The 20,968-nt window shown below is 29.4% G+C and overlaps 1 protein-coding gene across 2 annotated transcripts in view; it reads right to left on the bottom strand.

Annotated features, from left to right (window-relative positions):
* The window catches only part of LOC123291607 (protein kinase C and casein kinase substrate in neurons protein 1), a 28,110-nt gene extending 15,737 nt beyond the window's left edge, over positions 1-12,373 (bottom strand). For both annotated transcript variants that reach the window (XM_044871950.1, XM_044871951.1), the window contains exon 1: positions 12,101-12,373. The gene's annotated coding sequence lies outside the window, so the exon portion shown is untranslated. The remainder of the gene's footprint in view (positions 1-12,100) is intronic.
* Positions 12,374-20,968: the final 8,595 nt, after the last annotated feature.

Here is a 20,968-nt window from a genome sequence, read left to right as displayed (position 1 = left end):
GATAATTTACATTTGAAAAATAATATTTGTGCAATTTGATTTCTTATTTCCACAATTTTTAATGCATTAAGTTTAATTAATTAGTATTTTTCAATAATTTTCACTTGAAATTTTCTATAACATTAACATGTAAAGAATTGCAAGTTAGTCATAACAGCCTTCTTAATCGTCAAAACTTTTCACTGGAAGCGCTGGCATCGATTTTATGGTGCCTACCATGACTACGCACACAACGAATATCGTACTAGGGATTTATCTATATTGTATTTTTCAATATAATAATCAGTATATAGATGTCATGAGCTCACCACACCAAATTAATATAAAACAATATTTTGAATAGTTGCTATGACCATGAAGAAAAATAACAAAAATTTTTTGAAATCATTATTCCAAATAACCAAATTATTTACATTAACTAATTTTTTTCAAAATTTTATGCTGTATTAAGTTATCGAGATAATAATGGGTATATTAACTTGTGGGACTGGGTCCATCATGGATCAGCAAAAACGTGCTATTGAAATAAAAACATTTCGTTTGATGAAAGGAATACGTGATTCAACATTACATCGATTATTACCGTTTATTAATGCCGAATATTCGACCATACCTTCGAGACAAATACGATGGTTTGTACATAAGGTCTTACGACGTGGTGTTAAATTAGGTGTGGTTCATGAAAAACGTGGTTTATATCGGCTTGCTGCATTTTCATAAACGGTTTATGTGAACAAAATAAATTTTACCAAGTTTTCCTCTTTGTTTCGAAGTATGTGTAAATTTAATTGAGTTGTTGGGGCCGAGTTGTTTTTTTATTGTGATAAAAAAAAAAATATTAAAAAAAATTTTTGATTCTTTGTATCTTTCGAAGGAAGTTTATCTTTTGTATTCCTGTTTATTTTTTCGTGTGTTTGTAAACTTAATTTTGTAATAATTAAAAACTTATTTTTTTAAATTAATTAATTGAAATTTGATTAAAGATTTATTAAAAAACATTTTTACTTGGTAATTAGATATCAGTTTTGTTTTTCGTGAATAATTTTACGGACACAATCACATGAGCAGGTTTATTGGATGCTTGAACTCACGAGATATGTTATATATTATAAAAATGATCAATAAGTTTCAAACTCTCTGTAAATTAGTAACAACAATCATCATGTAGTTAACACAACCACACATTGGCTAGACAGGAAAGGTATGTGTTCGTAGTAACCAAATCCTATATTTAAGGCAAACGAAAAGAAATTTTTTTTTTTCAGTGCAGAGATATTCAAGAAAACGTCACCAAAGAAAACAATGTTGAGATACCGCCCGCGTGAAGGTTCGCGCGGATCGTTCCAGAATCGGAAAACTCTTTTTATGTATTTTTTATTACAAAAAAAGCATATTTAACAAAAAATTATTGAATTCTTTATGAAAATCTGGTAGATTTATTCAACAATTGTCGTTATTTTTAAAAACTAAAGATAACTCATTAAACAAAATTGATGTTTTTCGACAAACCTCGTAAAGGGTATGAATACAAAATTGCGTTCTAGGCCAGGCATGGGCAAATGTGACTCAGAGAAGTCTCTCACACTTCTGTAACTAAATAACAAGCAAGAGCGCGACAACCTAACCAGTGTCAACCAATAATACGAGTAAGACAGAGAGACAACATTTTTTTTCTACCTATCTCATTACTATTAGAGAAACTGAGATAGGTAGAAGAGCCGTATACCCGTCTCGCTTCCTCCTCTATGAGCAATGCGGACTTAGATAAAGAGACACACAATAAAGTTTATGACACACAATAAAGTTATAACAATGGTGGCGTTTACTTAAAATAACTCGCCCATGCCTGTTCTAGGCTATGTTTTTTTATCAAGAATAACTTTTTTCATAAAAAAAATAATAAAAAGTTTCCATATGGTGGTGATATTAAAAGTTAAAATAATTAGTATACAGTAAATAAAGCGTTTAAAAATTATTATGTATGTTTGTATGATTGTGATGCGGTAGTAATTGAATTCTGTTTTCAATTCCAACAAATAATAATAAATGATTAAATACCTTAGCTTATTCAATGAAGCAATAAATAAATTTAAATGAATATTATAAATCTATTTTTAAAATATATACGAGTATAATACACAGGGCCGGATTAACCCTCAACGGGGCCCTAGGCAACCATCAATTTGGGGGCCCTTTTTTTTCACGTCCGTTCCCTTCTTTTTTCGATTAAAAAATACAAACTTTTATCTTTCATAAAAATTTTATTGTCCCAATGTAATAATATCAATAAAATTACTATCTACATTTTAAACATGTCGTTTTCTACATTTGTTTTCGGCAAATTCATCAATTATATCATCAGTATCGATTTTGTTCAATAAATCTGACTCAATGCAAAGTATACCTAACATCTCGAGTCGCTCTTGTCGCGTTGTAGCTCTTTCAGCAGCTTTGATTCTTTTTAATTGCGAGAAGGATCGTTCGGCAGAACAATTTGTGATCATTAATGTTAAAAAAATCCGAAGAGCTATTTCTGTGTTAGGAAATACATCGGCTAATTGATCTTCCATTAGAATCTTATACAAATGACTATGAGTTTTTTGTGCGTCAGTGTTTGGGCGAAAAGCAGCGTATTTAAACTGAAGTGTGTTTGGCGTATAACAGCGTATTTAAACTGTATTGTGTTTGGCGTATAGCAGCGTATTTAAACTGTATTGTGTTTGCTGTATAGCAGCGTATCTAAACTGTATTGAGGTTGTTGTATAGCAGCGTATCTAAACTGTATTACATGCGTTAATTTAGTATGAACACTGATGTGATTTTATTTCATGAATATTGATGAACTTTAATACGAACATTTTTCTATGTATATTAATTCTTAATTAAATTTCTAAATTATCCTGTACGTTGTTTAGTTGTGTCCTATTTGTCCCTGCGCAACCCCAAATATTACAAGTTCTGATTATATTTTTCTTTCACTCTCTAGAATTTTATGTTTGTAAGAAAATTTTAGAAGTCTTTTTCATTTTTCGGGGGCCCCCTAAAACCGGGGGCCCCAGGCAACTGCCTATTCTGCCTACTTGTTAATCCGGCCCTGATAATACACGAGTTAAGTGTTATTGTTTTGTTTTGCATACAAATATCACTAACTAGTAACTACCTACCACTGACTGCTAGAGTTAGTAATACTCCGATATCTGGTCATCACATAATTCGCAATGTGCGAGATAAATTTCAAGTATCCTTTTTTGGGTCGCTGGATCGATATTTCAAGGTTACGAACTCGAAATCTACAGAAGTATAGTTTTTTTGCTAAAGCCATTTTTATGTGCCAAATTTTGTTTTTCGCTTACACCTGGACAAATATTCATCTGGGGATAAAAGTTACTAAAATGATTTTATTTTGTTTTTAAATATCTTTCCAACATTGTGTATGGTTTCCGATTTACTTTTTCCTCATATGAATATTTTGCCAGGCGCAAAAAATCTGAATCTTGACACATAAAATAGATCAACATTGTTCTACATCATTATTTATATTTGTTCTTGTTTGTGGCCAGGTTTCTTGTCTAACATATGTATAAACCCTTAACTTAATAATGCGTTAGACAAGGACAAACATATGATATGCTTGGCCGGTCAAAAGAACTTTAAACTGAAAAAAGCAGGCAAAAGTACTTTTGACTACACAGGTTGGTCCATAGTAGTTTAGCCTGAAAATCATTGGTTAATAGTGCTTTTAGTAAATTTGCGGTCAAAAGTGATTTTGCCTTACGCTTTTAGTCAAAATATCTCGGTCATTTCAACTCCATTAAAAAAAAACCCGGTGTCAAAATAACTTTATCGACGGGTTTGCCATGCCTTCAATGGGATTGGGTTAGCACGGTTTTTTTGCTTTTTATTTAACTAAACTTCAATTGAAAGTAATTAAAGGTAAGGAAAAATCAGTTAGTCAAAACTACTTTTGACCAACTGCATTGGGCAATAATATTTTTGACTGTTATTTCAGTCAAAAGTACTATTGTCGAAAGCCTACGGTCAAAATTACTTTTGACTGATTTTGCCAGTTGAAAGTACTTTTGGTTGGTTAAGAGATTTTACCGTAACATATACAACCCACTTCGTGTTACCTTTGATTGGGGTACAAAAAACAGTTTTTTTGTAAAGTCGAGCAAGGCGAAGCGAAGACAGACACAGACATCACAAGTATTACGTCCATGTTCTCTTTCCTCTCTCGAATTCGCGATATTGTGGGGCAAGTTATAAAATTTCGATTCAGTTACCCACAAAAATACATAATGACTCAAAATAATTGTTGAGGGCCACGAACTGTACACTCTCTTATGTCACCAGATACCGGAGTGTTTAGTAAGTACTTACTTGTAATTGAACTATCGCATCGTACAAATATTATTTCACTTGCAAATAGAAACAACACAAATAAAATTAATTTCCTTCACGCCCATTTAATGATTTTAATTAATTATAATTGACATAGCACAAAATATTTGCAATTATAAAATAGTGAGAGTGACAGAAGAGAATAACGTATTTTTAGGGCAGATAAAATTACTGAAAAACAAGTGAAAACAAACAATTGACAGAGTTAATTGTTGAAATACCATGTATAAACAGAGTTGAGTACGCCTAAGTTTGTTTTTTACGTCATGTAAGTAAAGCAACATAAGCAAACAAACACATACATAATGTATGTAACGTATAAATTAAAACTCATATTTTCTGATTTTCATAATAATTCTCAATCGATTATATTCTCTTATTTTTGTAGATTTTCGCGCTTTGCGACTATTCTATTTAAAAGTATTTCCAAAAACTATGACAGCCTTTCTTGTGACACTGTGTACAAAATAAAAATTTTAGACTAGATAAATTTGTGGTAGAAAAGAAGATGATTCTTGATGACTGTTTTAAAAAAAATGATTTCTAATCGTACCATATCAGGAATGAATAAATAATACCTACACGGAATTTAGAGATAACTTGTAATAAGAAGTGGCTCACTGCACTGCACAATGAATACACACAACACATATCAATAATATAAATATGATAATTATATTAAATATAAAAATATCAAATTAAATTATAACTTTGCTATTAATCAAATTGTACTTCCTCTGCAGTCGTTTGTAAATGCAGTATTACTTCTAATTTGTATAGTTCTAAAAATTATTTAAACAAGTGAAAACAAAGAATTGACTGAGTTAATTGTTAAAATACCATGCATAGACTGTGTTGATTACACTGTCACATAACACACACATACATGTCACACATACATCCCGGGTAAACAGTGATGTTTACGAAAAAATGTTTCAAACAAAAGTTGTTTATTTTGTTATAAGGAACATTTTTTACATTTAAACTTTTTTTCTATTTCTAACGATTTACAAAATGGGTCCTACGAATCCAAGACCCACCTATGTTGCCCGTTTACGAACTCGACCTCCCTTTTTTTGTCCTGAGCACGCTGTAAAAATTTCTATTTGATATCATTTTTCGTTTTTGAGTTATCGAGTTGACGAGCGGACGGACGGACGGACAACCGGAAATTGACTAATTAGATGATTCTATGAACACCTATACCAAAATTTTTTTCGTAGCATCGATATTTTTAAGCGTAATTACATTCGTAGAATTTGAAAACACGAAATTATTGAAGATTTCTATCCCGCTGGGTCTAGAAGCATGAAATTTTACACAAACAGAAGCATAAAATTTTACACTAAGAAGGAATTTTTTAAAATTCATCCTCTAATGAAGTTTACCAGCGAAACGGGTGGGTAACTGTTAGTGGTACGTACGATAATTATATTTGTCAATAATTTTAGTTGTTTGAAAAAAAAACTAGGAGTTCCTATTTACACAGTGACAAATACATTCTTTCTTGTTTAAATAAAAAATAATAATAATAACAATTGCTTTCTTTTAATTTTGCAAATATCCGTTCATATTTCTAACATCTGTCTGCTTTTTTTGTATCGTAATATTATGTCAACGAAAAACAGTATTGGAAAATATTTTATCAAATTTGCTGCAAGAATTATGTATAAATTCCTATATTAAAACTTTAGATATGAAACCTAATATTATTTTTTCATTCATAAATTATATGATTGAGTTATGCAATATTAAAAGTGCAATATCCAACTTCCAAATTCATTTATATTTATGAATAATCCAATTATTAATAATTATTACCTAAGTAACTTTAATAATTATTCTAATTTTTGTCTGAATATTTTTAGGGTTCTGTACCTCAAAAAAAACAAACAAACGGAACCCTTATATGATTTGACAAATTACAATCTATAAAATCACTATTACAATCGGTTGGCGGCTGTACATTAGGTGCACTCGTGCAGTGAACTCCCAGATTTTAGAAGGTTAAGAAAAAGCACGAAATGTTAAATACATCTGATAATCTACCTAGTCAATAATAACGGAATTATGAAGGAACATTTTAAGTTCAATGTTAATAAGGCAGTATTCTGGTCTAGAGATTTAAAAAAATCGAATTTTTTTTGTGCCTAAGTTCGATTGAAAGAAGAATTCGAATTATTTTCGGAGATATAGCTTCTTACATCTATATCAAAAAATATGGTTTATATTATAAAAATGATCAATAAATTTATTTCAAACTTTCTGTAAATTAGTAACAACAATCTTCATGCAGTTGGCTCAATCACATATGGACTAGACATGATAGATATGCGATCATCATAACCAAATTCTCTATTTAAATCAAACGCAAAGAAATTTTCTTTTAATTCATCGATTCGCTTTATTTATACGATTATATATTCCAACTAAGTACAATTTTATTTTCCATCAATAAAATGCATGACTTTAAACTTAAAATCAATCTCTTTCATAGAAGTAATAATTTTGTTTATTTAACTTCAGTGATTTTGTATCAATGAATTCATATTTTAAATTAAATCCCATTCTATTGTAAATACAAATATTTAGCGGTACTTGATCCAATCATTAGAAAATTGTTTGAAAGTATTTTTATTTTATTTCAATATGAAACGGCCAACTTCGAAATCAGATTGTCATTTTTATAATTTTTTTTCTTAGTGTAGAATTAAAGCAAGATTGGCAGATCTCTTAATTTTGTCAAAAAAGTTAAAGTATCTTAGTTATCCCCGGATCTCGTCTCATCAAACACAATTTCAACCGAAAATGAATACCCTCGTTCAAGTATTCTTGGATCAAATTATTGATACATTTCTAAATACGTAGCTTCGATGACATAGGCTTGGCTAACTTTTAACTAACATTTGTTGATATTTGAGAAAGCTAAACACAAATACCTAGCTATAACTAAAAGTTAATAAGAAAGTACATAACTAACTCTTTTTGAAATAGTACACACGCTGCTGTATTGACAAGAAATACATTTAACAATAAGTCAAAAAAGGATTATGATGTCAGACCAGTAATAAATGGAAGAATCATCAATACACAATATATTAATAAATTTAATAAATATTTATAATCATAATTTATGGAGGTATTTATTATTTATTTTTTAATTTCATATTTTATTCATGACTGTAAGAGTAGCACTCACTCAATAACAACAACAGCACCAGAAGCAGTAGTTAATTAAAAAAATATATATGCAAAAAAATAACAAAATTTATTTTAAAATAAACGTAATTTTATAAAATCGCACCTCAATTTTTTTAAAAATTTTCCATTAAGTTTTCTTCAGGGTTATTTTCTAGGATATAACACGTACACAAATCCATGAACCTTAACTTTTTTGACCACGATGATTTTCTCTCATAGGACATATATAAGGCAGATCGGCCATTTTTAAGATAGAGAGAGGGGGTATAGAAATCTGGGAAAAAAGTGGACCCTAACCGCCTGGAAGAAACTGTCAGTCAAAGCATTCGTTTTTTATAAACCGAAAAAAAATAGAGGATGGGGTTGAAGTAAACCGGAAAAAAAATTGGATCCTAATCGAATATACTAAGTGCAATTTTCTTGTTACAACATTTACTTTCATGGAAAAATAGTGGAAGAAATATTTTTCAGTTTGTTTACAGCAGTTTTCGGGACTTCTCCACGATTCATTCAAATTACCATCATACTGCCAGTCTGCAGTGTCTGCCACTATTTTCCTGGGATTGTGAAAAAGGTTTCACTGTACATATTTTAATCATCAAATACGTATCGCCTTACGGGCTATAAAATTGCATTAAAATTACCGTGACAAATTTTTTTGAAAAGTCTTATTTATAAACAAAAATTGACCTTGAATGTTTACCGAAAATTGGCCTTAAACAATTACACATTTTTTCACTAGCTAGATAAGAAAATATACGTATTATAATTACCAGGTAATAAAAAATTAGGGCATTTAAATTTATACTTAATAAGTACAAAGTGTCCCACCCAAAAAGAAACTGAGAAGTAACGATTAACAGACAATAGCTGGCTGGTGGAGAAGGAGTGGTATAACTCATAATGCTGGATGTAAAAAAGTGTTGTTCATAACTTATTTATGTTTGCTCACTTTAAGACGATTGAAACACCTCTATTGCTCTCACTCATCCCTCTAGCTTCTCATTCGAAATAGGGTTAGAGATGGTTTTACACAGGTAAAATATATGTACAGTTTTCAATTTTTGTTAAACGTAAAATAGTCATAACTCATTGAGTATATAGCAGTATCTTGTTTACCATTTTTACAGAAATTTTTAATTTCTGATTCAAAATGATGCTCATAGATGGCACAGTGAAATGTCAGACTAAATTTAAGAGAGGGGTTAAAAATCGACAAAATCATGCTTAAGCCATGCCATAAGAAAAACTATTTTCTACTTTTTGGTAAAATGAAAGCTTGTCCCTAAAAAAGTATTTTTTATTAATAAAATTTGTTAGTTTATTTTAATTGAGGGAAGACACCTTGTTTGTTTTCAACTGTACAACTGATCAAATAGAAATGATTTCACAATTACTAATAAATACCACGTGATCGTATAACAATGAATAACATTATATAGGTACATAATTATAATGAAGCTAACAATTGTAATACAAATAATAACTCGCTTAAAAAAGCTCGGACGGCAATGTTCAATAGCCACCTTTTTAGTGTAAAAATCAGATCAATAGTAATATCGGTTTTCATGCAAAATAATTATTGCACTTGCCGTTCAATTTTCAAATAAATGGAAAAAATTTTTCCGCCTTTTTGGAATAAAATAACTTTTAAACTACATTTTCAAAAAACTTGAATAACCTGTATATGATCAAGATCGGATCATTTTCCACAGAGGTACAGGTTTCTGAAATTACGTCAATTTTTTTTATAATTTTATTGTGAAGAACACCTATACCAAAAATTTTGTGCCTAGCATCAATATTTTTAAGCGTTACAAACTTGGGACTAAACTTAGTATACCTTGCATATTACATATATGCATAGTATAAAAAGGACCCTATATATATTTGGGTATTTAAATAATTGACTATGTTAGTTGTTGCATCTCTTTTTTTTTACAATTGTTATAATTTTTATATTTAATTACACAAAAACGTAATAAATAAGTAATCATCATTCAATATGTGAAAGTTTTCATGGTAATTAATTTCTTTTTATTTATTTTTTTTGAAGTGAAAATTTAAATTTCTTATCAATTGAAATTCAATTTACAAACACATTGCATTATTGACAGAAATTAAAATGAATTGGTCTAAAGACGAACACAAGCCGGGCATACTAATAGACCCATGCAGAATAATAATGTGATATGCTTATTCAATTACTTCAAACAAATAAGACATTTGGTTACTCAAGGTAGTATGGGTCGTCAACAAACCATCTATTTTTTCAAAATTTTAAATAGTGTACAAAATTTAATACACATTACCATAATTTATCATAAAAATTAAACTGATTTTATAACAATTAATAATACATAAAATTCTATTACAAAAAAAAATAAATAAATAGTATTTTGACCATTCATTTGATTAGTTATTGTAGTTATAATTCCTATATTATCGACATATTATTCTCTAGAAATCTTCTGTATCATAATGAAAATAATAGATTTGGCAATGTTATAACGGTTTAAAGCGCCGAGTTATGGTTCGGTTTAAAATTTTCGAGTCGATTGTCTATTTTATAAAAACAATTTTTGTGACATATTAAACTTGTCAACCGATGTCAACGACATCTGTTATTGATTTTTCAAGTTATCATACTCATAATGAAACATTCGGAAATTACAATGTGAATTATACATAGGATCTGACTGACCAGTCCTGTTCTAACATTTAACTGACTGACAGTCATAACTGTTACTTATATGCAATATAAAATCTGTGTTAACAATTTTCAGCTTTAGTAAATTTATTTAAATACCACGGAAATCATAACCGTTTCGATAGCATATATCTGACCCTTGTTCTACCGTTCGCTTGACTCATCACAGTATGTGTGTGTACACAACTACTATAATCAATCTTCAAAAGATCATGTTTAGTAAATTTAACGAATATATTTTTTTTTTGACCAGGCTCTCTCATTATATTAAGGGTTATAAGTAACTCGTCGTCCTGCATAGCCTTAGGCAATATCTTTCAAAAAATGTGCAAATAATAATTAATCCTTTAATAGCAATTTTAACGCCATTCAATATTCAAAGCCAAAATATTTACATAACACATAATTTAAAATAATTAAAACAAACATCCTAGGTAATTGATTAATTTGGCATTGAAACGTTAAACATTAGATAATTTATTTATGCAAATAACAATAACTTAAAAATTGTAATAGTTATTATAATATTATTCGAAAATGGCGAGAGTTTAAACTGATATTTATTTCTAACTACCTTCATACTGGGCTTAAAAGTAAAAATCACACTGCTTTATAGCCTCTACCTATCTTGATCTCACTTATCCCCCTTACATAACACTTGAAGGGATTGTTTTACACAGCTAAAATATATTCACAGTTTTTAGTTCTTTTAAGTGTAAAATAATCATAATTCATTGAGTATATCAGAAAAGATGGCCATGAATTGTATTGCATTTACCTACTATTTTGAAATTTTACAGAAAATCTTTAATTTATGGCTAAAAGTCTGTTTTTAATAATTAATTTATCGTAAGCCGTGCAGAGAAGGCGGCGTATTAAATACTCATTATTCATTAGTTTTTTTGTAACATTCACGTTTTGGTATCGAAATACCTTAAATCAAAAACATGAACACATCATTTCGAAAGTCCAATTTATTTTTTTATAGACGACTTTTATATCATACAAATTTAAATGCCGTTAAAACAATAGATCAGTCAGAATTTTTCGATTCTAAATAACATTGGTTCATTCTACAATCGACACCCATGTGTCGAAATACATAGGTTTTTCAAATCTTGTATCATTTGATTGTTTATAAAAATAACTACCTTCAACATACTAGAGGTAAGAGATTACAGAAAAATTATAATAATTATACTAAATTATTTTCAAAAATTACAATAATTCTAGCACTATTATAAAATGGCGGGACTTATCATCCAAGAAGAAATTATTTTATTAAATTATACGAAAAATAATTATTTGAAACTAGCTCTTCAATAATAAGCTCTATAATTGATTATCACCAAATTTAAATCAATCAATGTAATTGATTATATTAAACTACATTCCACATGCTCAATTGAAACGTTTCATGAGAACAATTATTTTAATTCATGTTTGAGTTACGTTGTTGGAAAAAAAATTTATTTAATATTTACATAATTTTTAAAGTTTGTCTATAAAATAAGTAAAAAAAAAAACTATGGAAAAATTATGCAAATATTCAATAATTAATCAGATGAATAAATTAAAATACAGATTTATGAATAGATTAAATCATCCTACGTCTATATGAAATCAACAATTGGTTTAAAATTAGATGAAATAAAATTTGATGTATCATAAATTAATTTTTTTTACAGTTCTATGAAACTATTTCAGCAGGTGGATTTTTTTTTTAGATGAAAATTTAACCTTTAATATCTCGTAAGTACTCTGTAATACATGTAAACGTCAGCTTACCTTTTTTTTATGACTAGATAATATGCACTGAACACTGAAAAACTAATGTTTGATAGAATTTTCTCAATTTTGTTGCACAATCGATATACGGAAACTGAACAAAAATTAATTATCACAAATATTTTATTTCTGATATGTAACTTAAATCACTTTCCATTTAAAATTATATTTGTAACAAGTTGGAACTTTTTGGTATAATAACAAGATTGCTTTTGCATCCGTCAATTTTCGGGTGGGGTTAATTTGTAGAACAGTTACGTACACTGATACTGATACTCAGATACTGGATTGTAGATTATACTTGATACTAGTAACTAGTATTCATTTATAAAACATTTGACTGTATGGTACTAAACGATAGGTGTGAATAGAGCTACATATTGTGTGCATTTAATATAAACTTATTTTGTTTTTTGGTTCATATCTATGATAATAATAAGCGTTTTTATCTATAGCTCGTCGTACATTTACAGAAAAACGTCACATATCGCGTAAAATATACTCAATAAAATAATATTTTTAAGTATCATCCACTTTAATAATTGTCTCTACATTCCATAATAATAAAAATAACGTTAAAAGAAGAATGGCTTATTTCACATTAATGTCAAAATTGCAGACCTACCATAGACGTTAGAGTTATATAGACTGAGTGTCAAACGATTTTAAGCTTACCAACATCTGAGGTAATTGCTTAGGTCCAACCAGGGTAGATTCGTAAGAATAATGTAAAGTGATACGTGATAAGTATTTTTTTTAAGTCAAAAAGCGAAAAAGTTCAGTGAAATCACGATGTTTTATGTAAACTTTTTGTGATTTAAAATTTGACATTCAATGTATGTGTTTTTGATAATGCCCCTGTATTATTTTTATTAATTTTTTTTATAAATATCCCTTACTGACCGAAGCAATTACCTCAGACGTTGGCACGTTTCTTACTGTACAGCACTGTAGGCGAAACTTAGTCTATATAAAACTATTACGTTAATGAGACTTACCTTACCGACCAAAATCTTGTTTACGTAGTTGAGTATGAATCTTAGACCATATATTTTACTAGATAGGCTCAACGTATACGAAGGATGTACAGCTGCCTCAATAGTTACTTTTTGTGTAATTAATTCTGTATAAACAGGGGAACTCACTGGGAGTCTTCTCTCTCATTCATCATATAGCATCCAATTACAGGCTACCAGATCCCTCAAGTACTCTATGTATATAAACTCTTTGGTTTAGCCACAAGGTGTCCATTTCGTGATTGGTTGACCTTAGATCATATATTTTACTAGAAGGGCCCAACGTATACCAAATATGTACATTTTTATTTCACAGAAAATATTAACAAAGACAATAATACAATATTCAAACAACTGACAGAGAAAGTAGTATTTATTGTAAAGACTGTGCTCTAGGAGTATGATTACTAATATGATATTAAATTCACCGATTATTATGGATTACACGGATATCAAGGTATTAGTAGTTTGTAGGTATTTTTAACAGCTTTTTCTCCGAAACTATTGGGTCTTCGGTGACGAGTATCTTCTAGTCTCTTATTGTAGCTTATTTAGTCTACTTTAAAAATATCTTAAAAAGTTACTTCAAAAACTACCTCTTTAGCGTTACAATCGCCAAAATCTGAAACTTTCACGGTTTTTTTTTTTTCGATTTTTGACAAAGTTGCGTTCGTTGCTGGTGGTCACAAACTTAGATTATTCATTGGGACATCATAAACTTAGTCTGCTCTAATATCTGAAATACAGGATTTGATGCAGACTGTAATGTATAAAGTTACTGTAAAACAAGTTGCATGAAAAAATTCGACGGCTGCTTTCGCGAGTACCATTTAAAAGTTTTTATACACATGTAACGTCAAAGGTTAGGAGAAACAAAAAGCATGGTCAGGATCTTCGAAATAAATAAGATTATCTTAAAATATTTCATAACCAATTTTTATTTATATATATTTTTTTTTTTTTTGGATATGAGTTTATTATTGTTTGATTTTCAATACACATTTTTTGTTTTGCATTTTCCAAAAACATTTGATACTTGATAAAATATACTAAGCTTTGATTTTCCTCATCGATTTTGGTTTTTTTTTTTCTAAAATTAATTAAAATAGAAAAAAAGAAATGAACAAAAGAAAAAGGAAAATAAAGTAAAAACGTCTTAACAATCATATTTAAAGCATATTTTCAAAATTACTATTTTATTTAAATAAAAACTCTTTTTATTGTTTGTTGGGTAGCACTGTTGATAAATGACAAATATACAATTTATTTTTTTAAATTTTATTTGCTGTTTTTTTCATTATTACTAAAATCTTTTTTTTTTTATTAAGTTTTTTAATTCTTTTTTTAATTTAAAATACTTTCGATGCATTATGGACAATTGTATTTCTCAACTAGGTACTACGCGATAAGTATCAACGTTTGATGGATTAGTATTTTAGATATCTAATAAAATCAGTCCTTGGTTATTTTAAACTGATGACGCGTCACGTAGTAAAAGTTTATATATTAAGGATTCTGGATCTATAATAAATTTTATGTCATACAAACACACATTCAAATAGAACTTACTCGATGACGGTAGGAATCATTTATACGCGCTATCCTTCTTCTGCGCTTGATTAAATTTTATTGGAATGATTATTATAGTTTAGAAAAAGTATAGAGTGATGAATTTGGGGTTTATACATTTATAATTTGCAATAAAACAAAATGATATGAGAAATCATTATGAAGAAGTGGTCGCAAAATATCCAGGTCGTCTGTTATTTTGATGAAATCTGCCAGGTATGATGGAATTCATGTTGTAAGCAATAAGCGCCATGATTGCGGAAAAAAAAGCATTCTATAGATGAAAGAATTTTTAAAATCGGTTAAGTAGTGAACTCAAAAATGACGGTTTCAATTTTTAATGGATTTTTACTTTTGTTGTGGATCCTTAATTTTTGAAAATAAAATACAGCCCATTTTATTTGCTGATAATGTAGCATTCTATAGATGAAAGAACTTTTAAAATCGGTTAAGTAATTTCATTATATATATTTTCATACAAACTTTCATCCCCTGTTTCACCCTTTTAGGATGAAGGATGAATTTCGAAAAATCCTTTCTTATATGGCACCTACAGTATACAATCAATATCTTCTCGAAATTCCAAACTTCTATCATTAACGATTCAGGCTGGGCGTCGATATATCAGTCGCGACATTGCCTATAAAAAAAATTTCATGATCCATTGTATAAAATTTAAATAAAATCATGATATCCCATACTGTTTTGTTTTATTCCAGTTTTATTACTCTTGATTTACTATGAGCACGCGTTAGTATGACATCCAATTTATTAGTACACCATTGAACCATTTTTTTTGTTCCTTCTACTGACAATATAATAATAACAAATATAGAAGCAATATGAATAGTTTTTTTTAATTATTAATTTAATATATACATACTACCGAAAAAAATTTAACACAAATTCTTTGAAGGCTTTTTTTTGTTATTAATTTGTGCAAATTTTCAAACGTGATAAAATCACCTCTATAACTTCTCTTTCTCGCTCGCTCGCTCGCTCACCCTTGGACACACAAATGTCTATACCACAGCATAGAAAGGCGAAAAACGGTAATTGAACTTGTTCAGTGCGGTTTTTTTTCTATATACAAGCATAGAGAAAGATTTATAAATTATTTGCTTCTCTTTCCATCTTATATACATAAATGACTTAAAAGCACCACACAAAATGGCGGAAAAGAAAATATTTTTAAGTTCATTTTACTGTTTATTTCTCTATACTGTGTTTTGCAATAAACCTAGATCTTAAAATCTCTTCTTGTACCTACAAAAGATGAAATTATTTTCAAATAATTAAATTAGCCATTTAATGGCAGGCATCTAGGTTTAGTATAGACATCTATGCTTGGACATTATTATACAAAATGAAAAAAAAAAACACTTATTAACCCCGAGAAATAGCGGTATAAATTTTTAAATTATAAGTATTGTAGTAGTTTTTTGTAGTTATTCAGTTTGATTCCAATAAATTCAGAAAAACAAGGTTTTCTTTTTACTCTAGAGTGCCCATGAAGATGAGGGAAAAGGTTATTCTGGAATTTGAATAAGAATCTTCAACGGCTTCAGGCTCTTATGCTTATAACGCATTTATATGTAATACCTTCTGATAATTCTCAGCTGATAAACATAAAACTTACAATTACTTTCTGAGCATAAAATTTTTTGTTTTTAAATCACAGAGAGATTTGGTGAATATGGTTGTTGTAAGGGCGGTAAAATTGGACTAAAAAAAATTTATTTTATGAAAATTAATTTTTATTAAACGAATAAAATTTTTTTTGTATATTGCCTTATCCCAGTTTCTCATATTTTTTTTTTTAAGAGTTACACAAAATTCGGTGGCAACTAAATTTCAGTAAGTTTCAGATCTCTGAATAGACAGAAAAATCATTTATAAGATGTTCTTTTAAATATATACGAAAAATTTCAAGAAATGTATTAATTTTTCGAGTTTCCTTTCGTATGGAAACAAAACGATCATTAAGATATCTTGTCGATTTTCTAAAAGTGTATTTTCCGTACAATTTTTACAACACGTTATAGAAATTTTTCGTATGTATTTAAAAATAAAAAAAAAACACCTTCAATAATTATATCAATATTTTTTTTGTACACAATCTTACATCGTTTTTCATTATTGAAATTTCCTTATTTTCCTAAATTTGTACACAGTACCAGCTGGCTGTAAATGTAAACACTTAACAATAACTTTCTTGACGTGATTTTTTTTTTATAAGTTTCGCGTGGTAATCTTATTTTATCTAGAATTACATCTATCTTAATCGATTTATTAATCAATTTTCAATTGCTATCTAAATCAATTAATTACAGATTTCAAAATCTAGTAATTTATAAGAATAGTCACTCGATTGTCGCATGATGTAAGATATTTGGAAAAAAAACATTGTGATAATTATATTCAAAATTTTAGTAGCAAAAAAAAATCGTGACCAAAGAGCATTTATAATTGCGTCGAGAATGAAAACGTGTATATATTTGTGTTTCAGATTGATCTTACAATCAGGTTGTGTTATTCTATGTGTTATTTGGACGGCATCTCCGTGCCTCAGGTTTGCATTACCTATCACTGTTTTCATTTCTGGCGAAATTAAAATATTCTTTGTATGACAAATAATCAAAAATAGGCCAAGAGAACAATAATTAACAGAAAAAAAAAAATTGAAAAGAAAATTAACAAATTGTAAATAAAGAAAAAAAAACAACATTGAAATTAATCTTTTTTGTAAGATGATGTTCTATTGTTTTTTTTCGAAATTTTTGTTTAAATATATATAATTTTAAAAGTGGATGGACTTTGTATTATTAGGCCTGCACAGCTCATCCCTTTTCTTAATAATTTCGAGATAACACATTTTTCATAAAAATACATTTCATTTTATTTATTGAGCCTTATTCAAAAATCGCAAATTTGGAACCTCGTTTTTATCTTAAAATTTTAATTCGTTCGAATCAAAACTATGATACATTTAACATAACCGTTAGCATAAGCTTTCCGAAAAAAATAACAGGCTAAAAATCTGGTAACAAATTTGTCCAGTTTCCTAGCCTGTTTAGTAAATTCTCCCTGTATCTAAAAATCGTAACTATTATATTACTACTTTCTGTGATTTCTAAAATACGTTTTACGCTTCAAATACCGGAAATGATCGAACTAGAAGCGAAGAGTGTTATTACTTCAAAAGCATTTTCAAAATCGACAGTACGTGTGTAGTATTAATTTTTTCTATATACATAACCCTCCAACAGTTTTTCCGAATTAATTAACGCTTGAAACAATAATGGCCAGCGCTACCAAATTTAAAAATTCCTTTCTTTGTTTCAGTCTTTAGAAAACTTCGCGAAAAATATTTTAATAATAACTATTTTAAAATTCCGTACAATTACACAAAAGCCTACTTCCTACGTAAATTAATCGTAAATTTTTTAAGCATTTTACACAAATTCGTGTGCATGAAGTTTTTCTTCTTCAACTTTTCCTAACACACTTGGCTCTTTCTAAAAGTATTTCTGTTGAAATAAGTAACAAAATATAATACATGTGATGCCATCTATTATTACTTATTGGTTCTATTATCAATAGTATGGTAATACATATGACGTAATTTTGTAAGATAGAATGTTCTTATATAGATATGTATGTACCAACAGAATAAAATATAGTTCGTTACAAAACATAGTTGTGTTCACTTCTAAGAGGTTATGGGCCTCACGTGTTCAAGTACTGCGTTATATAAAAAGTAATCCACATGTTCATAATTAAAAGAAATCTTAAAATATTTCATACATCTTCCAGTAAAATATTTTTAAATAGTGTTAATTCATTTTAAATTTTCTAAATAAATCCATTTGTGTTAAAATTTTGGCTAAAATTTTGTTGGAAAATTTCAAAGTGAAAACATGTCGGGAAACGTGATAACAAGTATTACGAAACTCAAAGGAAGAGAAAATTATGAAGAATGGGCGTTTGCAGTTGAAAACTTTCTCGTTCTAGAAGGCATGGAAAAATGTTTGAGACAAAATGATGAGGCAACCGATGCCAAAGCACGTGCAAAAATTATTCTTACAATAGAACCAGGTTTATACGTGCATATTAAAAATGAAACAACGGCATCAGGACTATGGGCGAAGCTACGAAAAATGTTTGATGATAACGGTTTTACTAGAAGAATTGGATTATTGCGAAATCTGATTTCAATACGACGTGAAAATTGCGTGTCCATGGCACAATATGTGACCGCAATAGTGGAAACAAGCCAGCGATTGAATAATACTGGTTTCACAATAAATGAAGAGTGGGTTGGGTCGCTACTTTTAGCAGGATTACCCGAGAAATTCTCACCGATGATCATGGCCATTGAACATTCCGGTATAGATATAACGGCTGATTCAATCAAGTCGAAGCTTATAGATATGGATGATTCAAATGAAATCAACAGCGGAAGTACCCAGAGCGCATTTGCTGGTAAAAAATGGCAGCCCAAGAAATATGAAGGAAACCGAATGAATAGAAATGCAAACATAGCTAACGTCAGTACGCCAGAAACGTCAAAATCAAACATTAAATGCTATAGATGTAAAAAGGAAGGGCATTACAAAAATCAGTGTAAATTTACAGAAAAGAAAAATCAATCAAATGCATTTAGCGCTATTTTTCTAAGCAGTAAATTTAAAACTACAGATTGGTACATTGATTCAGGCGCCAGCATGCATATGACAGCAAGAAAACAATGGCTTAAAAATGTGTCAAATCAGCCACTTGTTGACGAGATTGTCATTGCTGACAAATCAATGATTTCTGTGAATTGTTGTGGTGATACACAAATAACAACAATAGTTAACAACACAGAATATGATATACCTGTCACAGAAGTGTTATACGTGCCAAACCTTGCTACAAACTTACTTTCAGTGAGTCAACTTATTAAGAAGAGAAATAAGGTAATTTTTAATGACAATCGTTGCCTGATTTATAACCAAAGAAACGAACTGATCGCAACAGCAGACTGTATGGATGGTGTTTACAAGTTAAATGTAAAACAAGTAGACTGTTTGTTTACACCAGTATCCGGACGTATATGGCATCGTAGATTTGCGCATTTAAATAGCACCGATCTTGAAAAAATGAGAGATGGTGCAGTAACAGGAATGTCATATACAGATAAATCCCAAGTAAACAAAACAAACTGTGTAGTATGTTGCGAAGGAAAACAATCAAGATTACCATTTACACATATTGGTAACAGAAGTGAAGAGTTTCTTCAGACTGTACATGCAGATATTTGTGGTCCCATGGAAACTGAATCAATTGGAAAATCTAAATATTTTCTATTGTTTGTGGACGATAAAAGCAAAATGATCTTTGTTTATTTTTTAAAAACAAAAGATGAAGTACTAAATAATTTTAAAGCATTTAAAAATATGGCAGAGAATCAAACAGGTAAAAAAATAAAAATTTTTAGGACTGATAATGGGTCGGAATTTTGCAATAAGCAATTTGACAATTTTTTAAAAGAAGCAGGAATATTGCACCAAAAGACAAACCCATATACTCCTGAACAAAATGGAATGAGTGAACGGCTAAATCGTACAATCGTAGAAAAGGCCAAATGTCTATTGTTCGATGCATGTTTAACCAAACGTTTTTGGGCAGAGGCAGTGAATACTGCAGTGTATTTAAGAAACAGGTCAATAGCATCAGGTCTAGGCAATAGAACACCATTTGAAGTGTGGACAGGAAATAAGCCAGATGTTAGTCATTTACGCATATTCGGCAGTAAAATAATGGTCCACATACCGAAAGAGAAGAGACTTAAGTGGGATAAAAAAGCAACCCAATGTATCTTAGTCGGCTATTCAGATAATGTAAAAGGCTATAGAGTATACAATCCCAACAATAACTCTATAACAACTAGTAGAGATATCGTCGTGATTGAGGAGGGGAATGGTTCCACAGCTACAGAAATGCCTATAAACATAACCGAATCTCAGCAAGATTTTGTTATGAAAACAGAAATATCAGAAGCAGTGGGAAACCACGATGATGCATCAAAGGTGGAGGTAAAACCAGAATCTCAATCTTCTACTACAGTTACAGAGCAGCAAGAGCAACAGAATCTTCCAGAACAGCATGAGCAGCAAGTGAATCTTCCAGTACAACAAGAGCAACAAGTGAATCTTCCTATAGTGTCTAGAGTACGCCGTGTGCATAAAAAACCGAAACGATACTGTTTTACTAGTGCAAGTAGTGAAATTGAATGTGG

The sequence above is a fragment of the Chrysoperla carnea genome, chromosome 2 (assembly GCF_905475395.1).
Source record: "Chrysoperla carnea chromosome 2, inChrCarn1.1, whole genome shotgun sequence".
In the NCBI taxonomy this organism is placed as follows: Eukaryota; Metazoa; Arthropoda; class Insecta; order Neuroptera; family Chrysopidae; genus Chrysoperla; species Chrysoperla carnea.
The sequence above is the reverse complement of the archived record's forward strand: the minus strand, read 5'-3'. Positions and strand labels throughout refer to the sequence as shown.